A 14,320-nucleotide genomic window follows, 5' to 3' on the forward strand; every position below is an offset into this window, starting at 1 on the left:
ATACACACATATATATAGTCACAGGATGTGGAGTACAGCATAAGGAATAGAGTCAGTGGAACTGTAACAGCTACATATATGATGTCAGAGGGGTTCTAGATTGGGGGAGGGGGTTATCACTTTGTGAGGGGTATAAATGTCTAACTATTACACTGGTTTGTATACCTGAAACTAACAATAAAAAAATAAATAAAGATAAATATCATAATTTAAAAAGAACTGAAGGTGCTGTGGGGAGTAGCCTTGGTAAGTGAGGAGATGAGGGGTATGATTGAAGGATGTCATTTTTCATGCTGTTTAATGAAGGTCAGTTTTGAAAATCTATGTGTATATATTACTTTGATTAAAAAGTAACACTGAATATTTAAAAAGTAATCACTATGTGCGAGGCACTGTTCCAAATGCTTTACGGATGATATCGTTTAATTATCAAATCCATCCTATTAAGTGACACTATTATTATCCCTGTTTTAAAGATGAGGAAATAAAAGTACAGAGAGGTCAAGTAATTCGCCCACTAGCCACTGATGGGGCCAGGATTCAAACTCAGGCAGTGTGGACCAGCGTTTGGAGACCTTAACTTTGACGGAAACAAGGAAAATTTAATTTCATAAATTATTTTGGAAAAAGCTATCTGAATTCACCTATTGATAAACCTAGACAGTCAAAACCAATCAAACTAACAGACATGAATAAATAGAAAGCATTTATTTTCTCATATCTAAAATCCTATATTTTTCTATCAACAAAAAAACAGCCTAAACAGCAAGAGCAGCAGAAAAGAAAAAGTTGGAAAAAAATTGCAGTCACACAAACTATAGTTAAAAAATGACTAAGTTTCCTTGATATATGAATTTGTTGGAAAACCATTTATCAACAGCCTGTTTCTCTCTAGCAGAGTCCCTCAAGCCGAGAGCCATGTCATTCCCCTTTGACTGATTAATTAGCCAATCAGGGGACATTTTTCATTGTGAGGCATGATGGTTTATTCCAGCTAATGTTTGGACTCTAATGGAGACATATTAAAGCCAACTCGGCTATTTTAGCCCTGTGGAGTGACCAAAAGGAAAGGATAAAAGATAAATCAAAAGAGCTCCCTTCAGTTTCCCTTCAGTCCTTAACAAAACCCCCAAGGAACAAATGGCTCGAGGAAAGATCCTCTACCAATAAAGAGAAAAAACAAAGAAAAGAAAGGTGGAAATGCCTTCAAACCAAGGGGATCCTTTCCTGTTTCCAAAGAGCAATAATTTATCCTCTGTTGATTAACAGACCACTGATAGAACAGGCACCAAAAAGTCAATATCCAGCTCTTCTTCCTTTTATCAAAAGCTGTGCTCAATAGAAAATCTAGCTCTGTAATGCTTCTTACTCACTTGGAATGATTTCACCTGCACTCTGAATTAGACGAGGCAGTGAGTAGCCTGATCTCAGGCACTATTTACACACTGATCTCACTCCAGTCAGGCAGTTGCTTACTGTGTGGCACAAGTTTTCTAAGCTTCTTATCTATCCCTTTCCCTTTGACAGTCGCCAAAGCACAAAGACGTAGAAGTTCATATCTCAGAGAAATTTAAGTTCCTATAGAGGATAGTTGTGAACATTCACATATCCAGGAGATAAAAAGCTCACCTTAAATATTTTTATTATGCTACCTAGCACACTCAACGAGATGGTCTGAGTAGCCAGTCTTTGCCATGCAATTCCACACTTCAGCATGTAAAACTACCCAGCTTTCTCACCTCCACATAAGCCAGATTACAAGCTGACAGTCTGTGTCAGATGAGATCACAAACATATTTCACTTATCCTGAAGAGAATTTACCACCTTTACCACCACCACCACCACCACCACCACCAGCAACACCAGGAACACCATCATCATCGTCATTATATATGAATCTTGGATAATTTCAGACAGGATATCAGTCTCCTGATTCCCTGTTATCTTAAAGTCAGACTACGTACACGTTTACAGTTATATGCCTGGGCACCATTGGCATTTGAATTTGAGGCCTTGGATCAGCTGTTATTCATGTTACATCTTCTTTTCTGACTGGTCCACCCAGAGACTCCTGCCCTTTGAGCGTAGATCAATTATCAATTCCTCTCTGTAGCTTTTCCTGACATCCCCAGTGAGAATTAATGGCTCTTGGTCTGTGTTCCCATAATGTTTAAAGCATACTTCAACAACTAAATTCAAGTCAACAAAAACTTCATTGAGCACCTAACTCGATACCAGGTATGGTTCTAGATGCTAAATAGTACAAAAATTCCTGCCATGTGAGAGTTCCATTCCAAGCAGGACAATAAACAAGTAAACTATTTAGTACATCAGATGGTGATAACTGCTATGGAGAAAAATAAAGCAAAGGAGAGGGTACAAAAGTGTCAGGGGTTTTTGTTGTTTATTTGCATTTTCAATTTTACATAGGGTAATCAAGGAAGACTGACTGAGATTACAAAATATGAAAGTAGGGGGGTAAGCCATTCCATGAAGAGGAACTATCAAGTACTGAAACTTGAGGTGGGAACAATCCTGAAGTACTGGAGGAAGAGCAGAGTGGACAAGGAAAAAACAGCAGATGAATTAGGGCAGTTAAGTGTGTGTGTGTGTGTTGTGTGTGTGTGGGAGAGAGAGAGAGAGAGAGAGAGAGAGAGAGAGAGAGAGAGAGAGAGAGAGAGAGAGAGAGAGACAGGGAAACTTGGGAGTATTTTTAACAAAGTACTGACATGACCTCAATTACATTTTCAAAAGATCACTCAAGCTGCTGTGGGGAAAATACACTGTAGAAAAGATTCTATTAGACTCTCATAGAGAATATATTACCTTATGTTCAATGTGTTTATATGTCTATCTCCTATAGCAGAGGACCACAAATTCCATGAAGAAGACTAAGTACTATTGTCTTTGTGGTTTAAGCAATCAGAATAATACCTGGGTCACACGAGGTACTCAAATAATCATAGAACGGTTAAATTTTTATAACCTTTAAAGTTTTTCCTGCTTTTCCATTATACCAACAAACTATATTATGGAAGGAAGAAACAGGACAGTGACTATAACTCTTACCTATAAGAGAATATTTTTTATGTAGGGCTTCAAGGGTATTAATAGAATAGAATAGAACATAGTACAAGGTACAAACAATCCATCTTGGTTGAAACTTAGTATCTTTGGTAAGCTATTCACCATTTTGTATTATTTTTCATTATCTCCGAGGGTGTTATGATGTTCAGATGAATTTCAGTGTGGGGAAAACGTAGGATAATGGTATACTGGAACCTCCTAAACGGACTGCCCCTCAATTCCCTTAAATGGCATTTGATTCCATTGGTAAATGTCTCCAAAAGTTAAATTTTCTATGACCCCTCCAGATAATTTGTACTGCTTTCTCCCTCTTTAAATGGGATACATTCTTTATATTTAACTTCATCTCTGAAACTCACATTAAAAATCTGCTTTTCCTTCCTATTGTTATTTGACTCATTTCCAGAATGACGACACAAACAGTTCTACTTGGTACAGGGGCATAAACTAGGCGCATGATCCAAAGGGTCTTTCTGTACCTGGGACCCTATTATCTTTACACAAACAGACTCCAGAGGTACTGAAACACTGGAAATCTTCTTGGAATAGGGATAGCATTGAATCCTTATGAAATTCAGTGCCATCATCTCCATGGATACTCAACACATGTTGATGGTGATAAAGAGCTTCTATCTCAGTTTTCTTTCATTTTTTTAAAAGCAATAAGTTCTTTACACTCTAAACAAAATCCTATACTTCTACCTAAAATTGTACAGGACGTAACATTAAAAGGAAAGATCACGGCCTTAGTTACTGCTTATCATAACTATTAATGAAAATAACACTGATGTGCTAAGAAGCCCTCTATGATTGCTGTAATGGCAATATGACAACAGAAAGCCTCTTTGCTTGAGGACTTTAAGGGAGGACTTCCTAACAATGAGTGAGTTTAGTCAGTACATTTATATTACACATTGTTCAGCATGTGACTGTGCACATGGATTAAAATTTTCTCATTTCGAAACTGTTTCAGTGGAAGTTACCACTTGCCATCTTCAATTTGAGTGTGTGAACAATTACTATGATGATAGCCAACTCGGCTATAGCGACTAAGACGCACTGGGCACCTTCTACACGCTAGGGACTGTGCTAAGAGGTTTACATGGCTTATTGCTTAATCCTTGCTAGATAAATTATCATCCCCACTGCATGGGTGAAGAAGCTGAGGCTCAGAGGTTAAATAGCTGCCTCAAATCTATCGTCTTCAAACTACTCATGGGCTCAAATGCAGGCTTACCAAACTCTAAAGTGCCTACTCATATTCTTAATACCACATTCCACTGAATGAGCCTCCTTGGAGAAGAAACCACAGCAACAGAACATTTCCTTGGATGACATCATTTCCTCATTCTGTTGGTTAAGATGGTTCTACCATGTTCATCAATGAATCAGAGAACCATAGAATGACAGATCCTAGAGAGACATTTCAGTTATCTAGGTAACAAACCACCCCCCAAACTTAATGGCTTAAAACACTAACAATCACTTCATTATCACTCAGTATTTCTATGGGTCAACAATTCAAGGAAGAGTTTGGCGGGATTGTTCTGGCTCAGGGTTTCTCTAATGTGGCTGTGCTCACAAAGTAGTTAGAACGGCACAGCAGGGGGCTGGTCACCTCCTTCTCTTCACGTAGTCTTGGGGCAGCTGCAAAACTCTGTGCATGGTCTCTCCACGTGGGCTACTCCGGGCTTTGGGCTTTCTTACAGCTTGGGGGCTGAGAGCAGCGGGACTGCTCCTACTAAGGCTAAAGGCTTCCAGAGCAAGTAATTTAGCTAACAAGGCCCAGAAGTCACTCAACATCCCCACCAGTAGATTCTGTTAGCTACAAGCAAGTCACAGTCTGCCCAGATGGAAGGCAAGGGGACTAGGCTCTACTCCTGATGAAAAGGGCCAGGGTCAACCTAGAAAAGGATGTGAAAAGGGAGACATCACTGGGGCCATCTTTGCAAACTAGAATCTACTACAAGCACATAGAATTCAACACTCTCATTTTATGGATAAGAAAACCGAATTTACAAATAAAATAGGAACATCCAAGACAGTTAATGTCACCTGGACATTCAAAATTTCTAATAATTCTTTTAAGTCTTAAATTGCTAAGACAATTTGCTATTTTGCCTCAAGATTATTCGATTTCTTGTTTGAACACAACAAAGACTTTTCACATTCATCTCCCGAATAAAGAACATAAGCAGATAATGCAAAGCTTGAGTCAAGAACCATTTCAAATGTATTTCCTTTGTTCTCTTTACTACAGAAGCAGGGAACCTTACACTTCGAAGGACTCATGTGCATTTAGTTCAGACTTATACCTATGACAAGAATTCCTCCAGGAAACTCACCATGAGGTACATCCTATGTACCGCTGAGGTACATAGGTACCTATAAAACTCACCACGAGGTACATCCTAAAGCTGGCCAGTTTTACCAGCCCACGCTGCTTCCTTTCTCTGAGTAGAAATTGTTCTATGAATTTCATCCACTAGGTCTAGTTCTTCCTTATGAAGCACACCAAATAAACGTGTTCCTTTTCTAGAGAACCACACTGAAAGCATCCAACATTCAAAGTCAAGATCTCTCTGTAGTCTAGGCAGAATTTCCTAATGGCTCATCTACCATCTACCTATTCCTGTGCCTAACATGCTTTCCAGATACCTACCCTGTTTCCCCGAAAATAAGACCTAGCCGGACAATCAGCGCTAAGCTCTAATGCATCTTTTGGAGCAAAAATCAACATAAGACCCGGTATTATATTATTTACATATTATATTATATTATAAATTACATAAAACTATACTATATTGTATTATATTATACTATACTATATTATATTATGACCCGGTCTTATAATATAGTAAAATAAGACCGGGTCATATTAATTTTTGCTCCAAAAGACACATTAGAGCTTAGAGCTGATTGTCCGGCTAGGTCTTATTTTCAGGGAAACACAGTATATTCCTAATGCCACTGTCTGAATGCACTCTTTTAAAATATGGCACTTAGTCCCAAATAGAGCAGTTCAAATACAGTCACCAATGCAAAAAACAAGCAAAAAGATCATTGCTTCAGCAATGGTCTAATATAGCTTTAATATAGCTATATATATATTCTAATATATATATAGCTCAAGCCTGCATTAGGATAGTTGGCATACTACATACTTTGGCTTAGGTTAAACTTATGGTTAGGTTACATATCCTAGCCTCTAATTGAATTCTCATTTAGCTGCTACTAACTTAGATCTTTCCAGGCTTAAATGAGACGTTATGTATCTTCATAAAATTTCATCTATTTAGTTTTGGCCAAATGTCCCAACTTAAAGAAATTATTTTGAACCTTGATTCTGTTATCAGTGGTAAAAATGATGACAAGAATTACTGAAGTCATCATTGCTGGCAAAAAATAAGCTTTGGATATTAACTGTATTATTTGGCTTGTTTGTGGGCTTAGTTTAAATTTATCTCTAACTAAAGGATTTGTCATTAGAAGATTACTTTAGCAAATACTAGGCAGGGAAAGCTGCCCAACTTTTGAACGCTGATGCCCAGATCTGGGGTGAGGAGGGGTAGACAGAGCGATAGAGGTTGGAAGAACACGACAGTTTCAAATTTAAGAGTCTATAACCTATAAACCACTTACAAAACTCGACCTAATTCACGAATATGAGTTATTAACATGAAAATTCAGAAATAAGGAGAAATAGTCTTTGATTCAAAGATATTTCAAGTAAAAATGTTTTAAAAAAGGTCCCCTTTTTCCCCAATGATCTTCCCTATGAGCTGCTTAGGACAATTGACAGAACTGGAATAAAGAGTGGCCCAAAAACCTCACAATTTTAACCCACCAAAAAAGAAAGTTCTGCTTTAGTTTTCAGATTTAACAATCAGCAAGAAATGGGAAAAGGGATCCATGTTAACTGAAGGGAAAGTGACACAAACCACAAAAAAGTCATGCTTTTGTTCAAAAAAGCAAAAGCCATCAGAATTCAAGGAAATTGAACCTTAATTGGGTATCCTGGGAGAGTACAAGAAACACTCACAAGGTTTCTAATTCAATCAAGCCATAGAGGTGAAAAAATTGACAATTATTTTGCCAGGAGCCTATGCCAGAAACACGTTGTTTGGAGAAACAAAGTAGGAATGCTGCTAACACATTCTAAATCCTTGATATGGTTTAGGAGTATTTTCTCTAGTGATAAGGCTGAATCAGGAAACAAACTGGGTAGAGGAAGGAAACTAGAAAGGTGGGGGAGGGAAAAAATAAGAAGGGGAAAAAAAAAAAAAAGGAGTATCAGGAAGTTCAACCAGATAGGAACTAATGGAATTTGTTTTTCAGTGTCTCCAACTCCAACTTGCAAACCAAGTGAGAAAAGACACACACATACACACACACATTTGTATCTACAACTCTTGGCAGGCACTGGCCAGCACAAGTACCTGCTGATGGTCTCAAGGGACCCTAGTAATTTCAATTCAATATATTCGATCATTTCTTTGTCTCTGTAGAAAGTGCATACATCTCCAATTTAGGTGCACTCCAAACCAGAGTTATTGTCTTCCAATTAATATAGCATAACGACTTAGAAATTAGAAATGTACAACCAGCCATTCCCACATAAAGAGTTGATTAAAAGTTTTCTGAGTAATTGGTAGTTTGTGATGATCTTTCTTTCATTGTTTAAGCAAGCAGTTCTGAATACCCAGATTCAGCTGGGAAACAGTGCCTGGTGGACAGACAGCCTCTGTGGCTGGAGGGAACTAAGTGCCAATAAAGTTGAGTATAGTCCCTGAAGAGAGAGGAAGGCTTTAACCCCCGTAGCAGTGGAAAATGGTCAAGACTATGAAAAAACTGTTCTAGAGGGAAATGCAATGTCTGAAAGCTAATTTCTGGCAAATAGGATTGATTTTTAAAAACATAAAATGGTAGAGCAAACAATCATTCAATAATCCTCGCTCAAGAATCTACTATGTACATTCTTAGTAGATTATGGGGTATGCTTGGCAGGGGATTAAAAATTAATTGATGAGTATTTCCTACTCTCAGAGAAGAGATAGTTATTTACTGATCAAAGCATTTCAAAAGGAAAAACTTTCAAATATAAACTCTGAAGCAATACAAAACATAAGTAAGAAGTCCATTTTTAAAAAAAGAGAAGAACAATGAGATTTCAATTTATTGAATTCATCACATGCTGGGGACCCAGAAATGAGTATGACACAAGTCCTCTCTTTTTAAGCAGTTCACTGTCCAATGTGTGTGACAGATGAAAAAGTTCACATGTAAAATCACAGTGGATTGATTTCTTCATTAGACGTATGAAGGTTAGAGAGAGGACAGAAAGCATAATTTAAATTTCATAAATGTGTCCTAGCCATCTTAGGTTTAGTTTGAATTGTTTTCATATTTTTTTATTTTCATATATCATATGGAAAATAATTAAGGAATTAGATTCTTGGCTTGGCAGTTTGCTTTACTACACAATATATACTATCCTCAGAAAAATTTCATTTTAAGTGATTTTTTTGTTGGTTTGTGTTTTGTTTTTTGAGTAGGAAGAGATTTTTTTTTATGCAGTACTGGATTTTAAAGTTTCTTTTTCGATCAAGGACTCCTTTAGAAATCTGATAAAAGCACTGAGAACTTTATATACCCACACATACGTACACGCACACATGCCCACATACAAATTTTGCATGCAATTTAAAGGAGTTCACCAACCTCACTATAATGAGTGTACCCCGAGATACTGCCCAGACTTTCCTATACTTACGAGTTGCAGACGACAAAACTGTCACATAATAATGATACCACTTTGTATGTATATACCACTTTACAGTTTGATGTATTTCTAAAATTACTGACTTCAGCAATAGGTTTGGACTTTAAGGACATCAAATGAGCTGATTTCTACAAGGCTTTCTCTAAAGACCCATAAGACAGAAGACACAAAATCTAGGCAGGAAGTAAGTCATGGAAACTATAATCAGCCCTTAAAACTTTGGCATTGATCATTACTAATATGAACAGACTCAGCATCAAACTGTGAGAAATCAAATGGTTCACCTATGTTTTATTTCAAATTAGACAATTCCGTTGGCAGCAGTGGTAGCTGGGGATGGGGCTAGGGATGGTGGCGGCAGCGGTGTGTCTATGATTGGGGGTACCGTGAGGGAGCTCTCTGTGGCGGGGGAGTAGTTCTGTATCTTAACTAAGACAGTGGTTACAGAATCCACAAGTGTGATAAACTATGATAGAACTATGCACACAGATTGTACCAAAGTGAACTTCCTGGTTTTCCTCTGTACTGCACTTGTGAGAGGTAACCAGTGGGATAACTGGGTGAAGGGCACACGGAACCCCTCTGAACTTTCTTTGTAACTGCCTGCGTGTCTAAAATTATTTCAAAATTAAAAAGTTTGAAAAAAACACCCCCAAAGCAAAATAACCTCATGACTGTTACTAATCAAGGGCTGCTGATTTTTTTAATATATATTCAGATCATTTCATTTATGTAAGAAACCAGAAAATGCACAAGTAACAAAGCACCTATGCTCCAGAAACTCAAGCTAGCTCTTTCTTAATTCAGCCAACAGCTCCAATGACAAAGTAAGGTCATTCCCAAAGCTGGCCCAGGCATTGGTAAGATGCTTCTGAACCCATCACAGCTCAAGTCTGACTGAAGGCCAGGAAGAAACTTTTAAAGGTTAAACCATTATTTTCAGCAAAATGAGAATAACTGCCAATCATTTTCACATTATGATAATGTATTAACTACGTATGTCTTTGACAAAAAACTCAAAGAAAACTCCTAAAGCATAACTCAAATCATCTAAATGCAGATTTTTTAAAAAGGCAAACAAAGTTCATTGACATTGTGGTAGAGGGGAAAGGACACTGACTTTGGGGCCAGAGGGACCTGGACCTAAACCCCATTTGTGCCACTTTGGAGCTTTGTAACAAACCTTTCTGAGCTCGGTTTTCTCATTGCTAAAAGAGTGCTAACAAATGCCTATTTCACAGGGCTGTTCTGAAGAGTAAATGAGATACGTTAACAAGTGTCTAGCATGACGTCCGGCACACAGATGCTCAATAAAGCTGTAACTTCTATTATTGTCACAGTCAGGCGTTGTAGAAATCCGTAAGCTTGGGCTAATGTGACAGCTACGATGTGGCCCCCAGCCAGACGTGGTCAGTGCCCAAGGTTCTTTAAATCTAGACGCAAAGACAATATCAATATCAGCACCTATCCAGAGCACGCAGAGGTCTTACGGCTCCAGCACTCCATGCTGCCATGGCTTCTGGCATTCCTCAGGATTTGACCTCCGACCGCACCTCTGCCTTGGCGATGCCGCGTCTAAACTCAGGCCAATGTTGCTATGGGGGTCAAGGGAGTGAAAACAAAGCAATCTTCTTTTCAACTGAGAACAGGAGCCAAAAGAGGTTGTATTTTCAAACACATCTGATCAAAGGCCTCCTGCCCTTGGCTATAAGAGCTGTTGTAACTAACACGGTAAGGTTTCTTAGCAACAGTTTATTCAGGGACGATACAGGCGTGTCTCAATAAAAGCAAGCTCTATATATGAAAATCCACATGTATGTAAAATCTAAATTTAAAAGTGACTCTGCTTTGCAGAAAGACTGATTTGCTGTCTGAGCAGGTGATTAGATTTAAATAACAGCTATCTGACATACACGTGCAGGTATATGCAGACTACAGAGGTCCTACCTACTCAGTGTACAGGTGGGTGTGGGCAGCAGCATAGCACCTGGGAGCTCCCAGAAAGGCAGAATCTTGGGCTCCACCCACCCTCAGGAACCAGAATCTGCAATTTAACAACATTCCCAGATGATCTGTGCATGTTAAAATTTGAGAAGCCCTGTCCTAGACAATATTCATGACCCTAAAGCCAGAAGTTTTAACAATATAGTTACATATCTAGTCCTGATGATTAGAATAATTATCTGAGGAGGCTATTTTTTTTAACAACATTTTTTCTTCTTTATTTAATACTTACACCTGGATCCTAACCCAAGACTTGGATTTGAATGGTCTAGGATGGGGCGCTGGCATTAGCATTTTCTTAAAAGCTCCTTAGAAAATTCGAATGCAAGTATTGTTGAGAACCACTGCTGCACTGTGATATAAAACTGCCCTGCCAAACAATTAGGATTTTAAATGCATCATTAGAAGAAATCATTAAACTAGAATGAGAGATTGAGATGTACTTAGATATAAATCTTGCACAAAACGGTATTGTATCAAGGTTGGTCTTGACACCAATTGCACCAAAATAGATTTTCCCTGGGCTAGTAGTGGACAATTGTTTCTGACATTCAAATACGGGCTCACTTTATTTTAACACGGTCACAAATGACTACACCACCAAAAAGTTAAATAACAACAAATAGCATTGAAAACCTCATGGCACCTAACGCCAATAAGTCCTCAGGTAGACAGATGTCTGCCAGAGGATTAGAAATCTCTGCTCTTCTATAACAAACTTTCCTGTGCTAACCACATACATTCTTTTAAAGTTCTACCTAAAGCCCATAAATAATATCTCCTTTCCTGATCTGTTCAACTATAAAATTTCAAAGAGAGTGCTGGAGAAGACGACGGTTGGGGGCAGTAGGGGTTGGCAGCAGGGAGAAAAGGGAGGACCAAGGATTCCAAGAATGCAAGGATTTGGAAAAGTCAGTGCAGTGGGAATGGCCTCAGGGCTCCAGAGTGAGATGCGGGGCTAATGCCAAGTTCCAGATGTGGTCTCAGGAGGGGGCTGTTGGGGCAGAGCAGAGGTGACAGAGTATCCCTGAGGATCCTGAAATTACTGCGGATGGTCAGAGGAGAGGGGTTCAAGAGGAAGACTAAGATTAACCAGCTGCAAAGTCCTTAGTGAACAAGGCAGAGGGCCGAATCCAGGTCCTAAGGTAACCGCCGAGGGGCACAGGTGTGACCAAAAGCAGGGTAGTCTGATGACCCCAGCCCTTTCTGCCTCTTGAGAATGAAGCACCCAGTATGGCCTCATACCCTCCCCACGGACCCACCTGCCTTAACAGGACTCAGCAGAGATCTACAGGCACCAGCCCTCAGCTAGCCACAGAGGGCCCAGGGTTCCTTTCCGGGCTGGGGCCTGCTCTGTCCTCACTGCTAAAGGTGTAGGGGCAGAAAAGTACTGAAGAATAAAACTTTTTTCCCAACCTGCAAAGGAAATCATCAAACAAAATTTCTAGTAACTGGTAACTCCAGAGTCTTTGAAAATAATATTAAGTAACAGATATTAATAGCTACCAACCTGGAAAATTTGTCAGTTTGTGGAAATGTCAGAAATAAATGAAAAGTGTCTTTTTTGTTCTATAGCCACCAAAGGCCTTGGCTAGGAACCAATAAAAGAACATATGTGTGACATACCAGATGAGCTGAGTAGTAGCTGTAGCAACCATATATTCCAGATTTTTGGAGACACCATCAATTCTAAATGTTTTTATCCCATTATCTCTAAAAATATGTATTTAAAAAATCTAATATTGATATCCAAATTACATCCAGGGCTGTCTCTTACAGTTGTAAGTGGCACAAAAATTTTTATGCTATATTACACAGCCCAATTTAATAATTACAATGATGAATTATGGATTCATCCTATTTAGGGTGTAGTTCAGTCACCCTATTATCTTCTAGTTCTGAAACAAACTGCATTACGCAATGGAAGAAATACTATATCTAAGTCCCTTCCAGCATCTCAATGCTGGTTGTTCCAACACCATTTCAAAATGTTTTTAACTTGGAATAGACCAGAACTGGAGTACACATAGGATATCCTTCCTCCCCAAGCCATACTCCAAATAGAGTGATGTAGTCTGAGCAAAACAAACAGAATCGGGACACGCAGCCTCCCTCTCCTGGAGATGGAGGAGACATTATACTTCCCCTTTGACCAGATCAGCGGTAGGATTCATCCCCAAGATGAGTCCTCATACAACAACTATAAAACCCAGACAACACAGATCCGTTTTTATATTCCTTATAAAACATATTATCTACCAACAATTATTAAGAGGATCACATTTAGCCTTTGTAAAACTGAAAGTTTTGTGGGTTTTTTGTAACTTTGAAAACTACTATTCTTAACTTAAAAAAAGTTTCCTACACCATTGAAAATCAAACAATATAGAAAGAAAACATATCAGGTGTATGTGGCTTAATACCTTGGTAGTCTTCTTACTCTGTCTTTTCCCAAAAATGCAGTCAAGATCTGTTTTGCTCCGAGATGACAGATCCTTCCCTAGAAAAACAACACGATGCCTTTTAGTAACACCATTCTTTCTAAAATGTGGAGCACAAATACAAGCTGTGAAACTCCTGAAAGCAAAATGGGTTTTGGAAAAGAAGCAATTTTATAAACTACTGACTTTCTGTCCCCCCTTCACAGATTACAACTCTTCAATTAATAAATAAAATTAGTTAAATTTTAAAATCACTTAAAAATCAAAGTGTTTGAGAACCAGAACCTCTGACATTCTCTTAATGGTAGAAACAACCAAGAGCATGAAGACTGAGAGGAGAACTAAATTCTAAAGCTAGCTCGCCTACTGGTATGCCTTAGGGGGTATCATTTCTGGGTCTCTGGTTCCCCATTTATAAAACAAATCTTATTTACTTCAAAGAGACATGAGCTACTTACTTAGGATCATGAAACGCAGAAAAAAAAAATGCTGCTACATACATAGCTTCAAACCCCCACATACACACATGAATGAGAACATACTGTATTTGACATAGAAGCTCAATAATCAATTGAACGAATGCATATTTAAAAAGAATAAATGCAAATAAAAAGTACCTTATTAGGGCTTTAGATTTTTCTTTAAAAAAACTTTTTTTATTGTTATAGCTATATCAGCTTTAAGTAACAGGTTACATGGTAAGAGCAGGAAATGAAATGGTTTCTGGCAGAAGCAGTGGCCAAAAGGACCCAATGATTCTTATTAAAAAACACAAAACTCTCACTTAATTTCAAACCCACAAACCAACTAATTTAAAATTCACTTCTTTGGAATTTCCACTTCTGCCAAAAACACTCTGTGAGCAGTCGACCAAATCTATTCCCATTTGTCAGCTTCATGGTTAATGCCTTTCAAAATGTAACTATTCCATGTAAAGTCTTGAAGCTCTGGGGGAGTGAGGCTCTGGGTTAGACACAGGAATTTCTGTTCTGAGTTGGAAGGCTG

The 14,320-nt window shown here is 38.4% G+C and overlaps 1 protein-coding gene across 1 annotated transcript in view; it reads right to left on the minus strand.

The window, feature by feature from the left end:
• The window catches only part of RP1L1 (RP1 like 1), a 181,081-nt gene that overhangs the window by 165,866 nt on the left and 895 nt on the right, over positions 1–14,320 (minus strand). The window contains exon 2 of the mRNA XM_081077365.1: positions 13,298–13,374. The gene's annotated coding sequence lies outside the window, so the exon portion shown is untranslated. The remainder of the gene's footprint in view (positions 1–13,297; positions 13,375–14,320) is intronic.

The sequence above is a fragment of the Rhinolophus hipposideros genome (assembly GCF_964194185.1).
Source record: "Rhinolophus hipposideros genome assembly, chromosome: 16".
NCBI lineage: Eukaryota > Metazoa > Chordata > Mammalia > Chiroptera > Rhinolophidae > Rhinolophus > Rhinolophus hipposideros.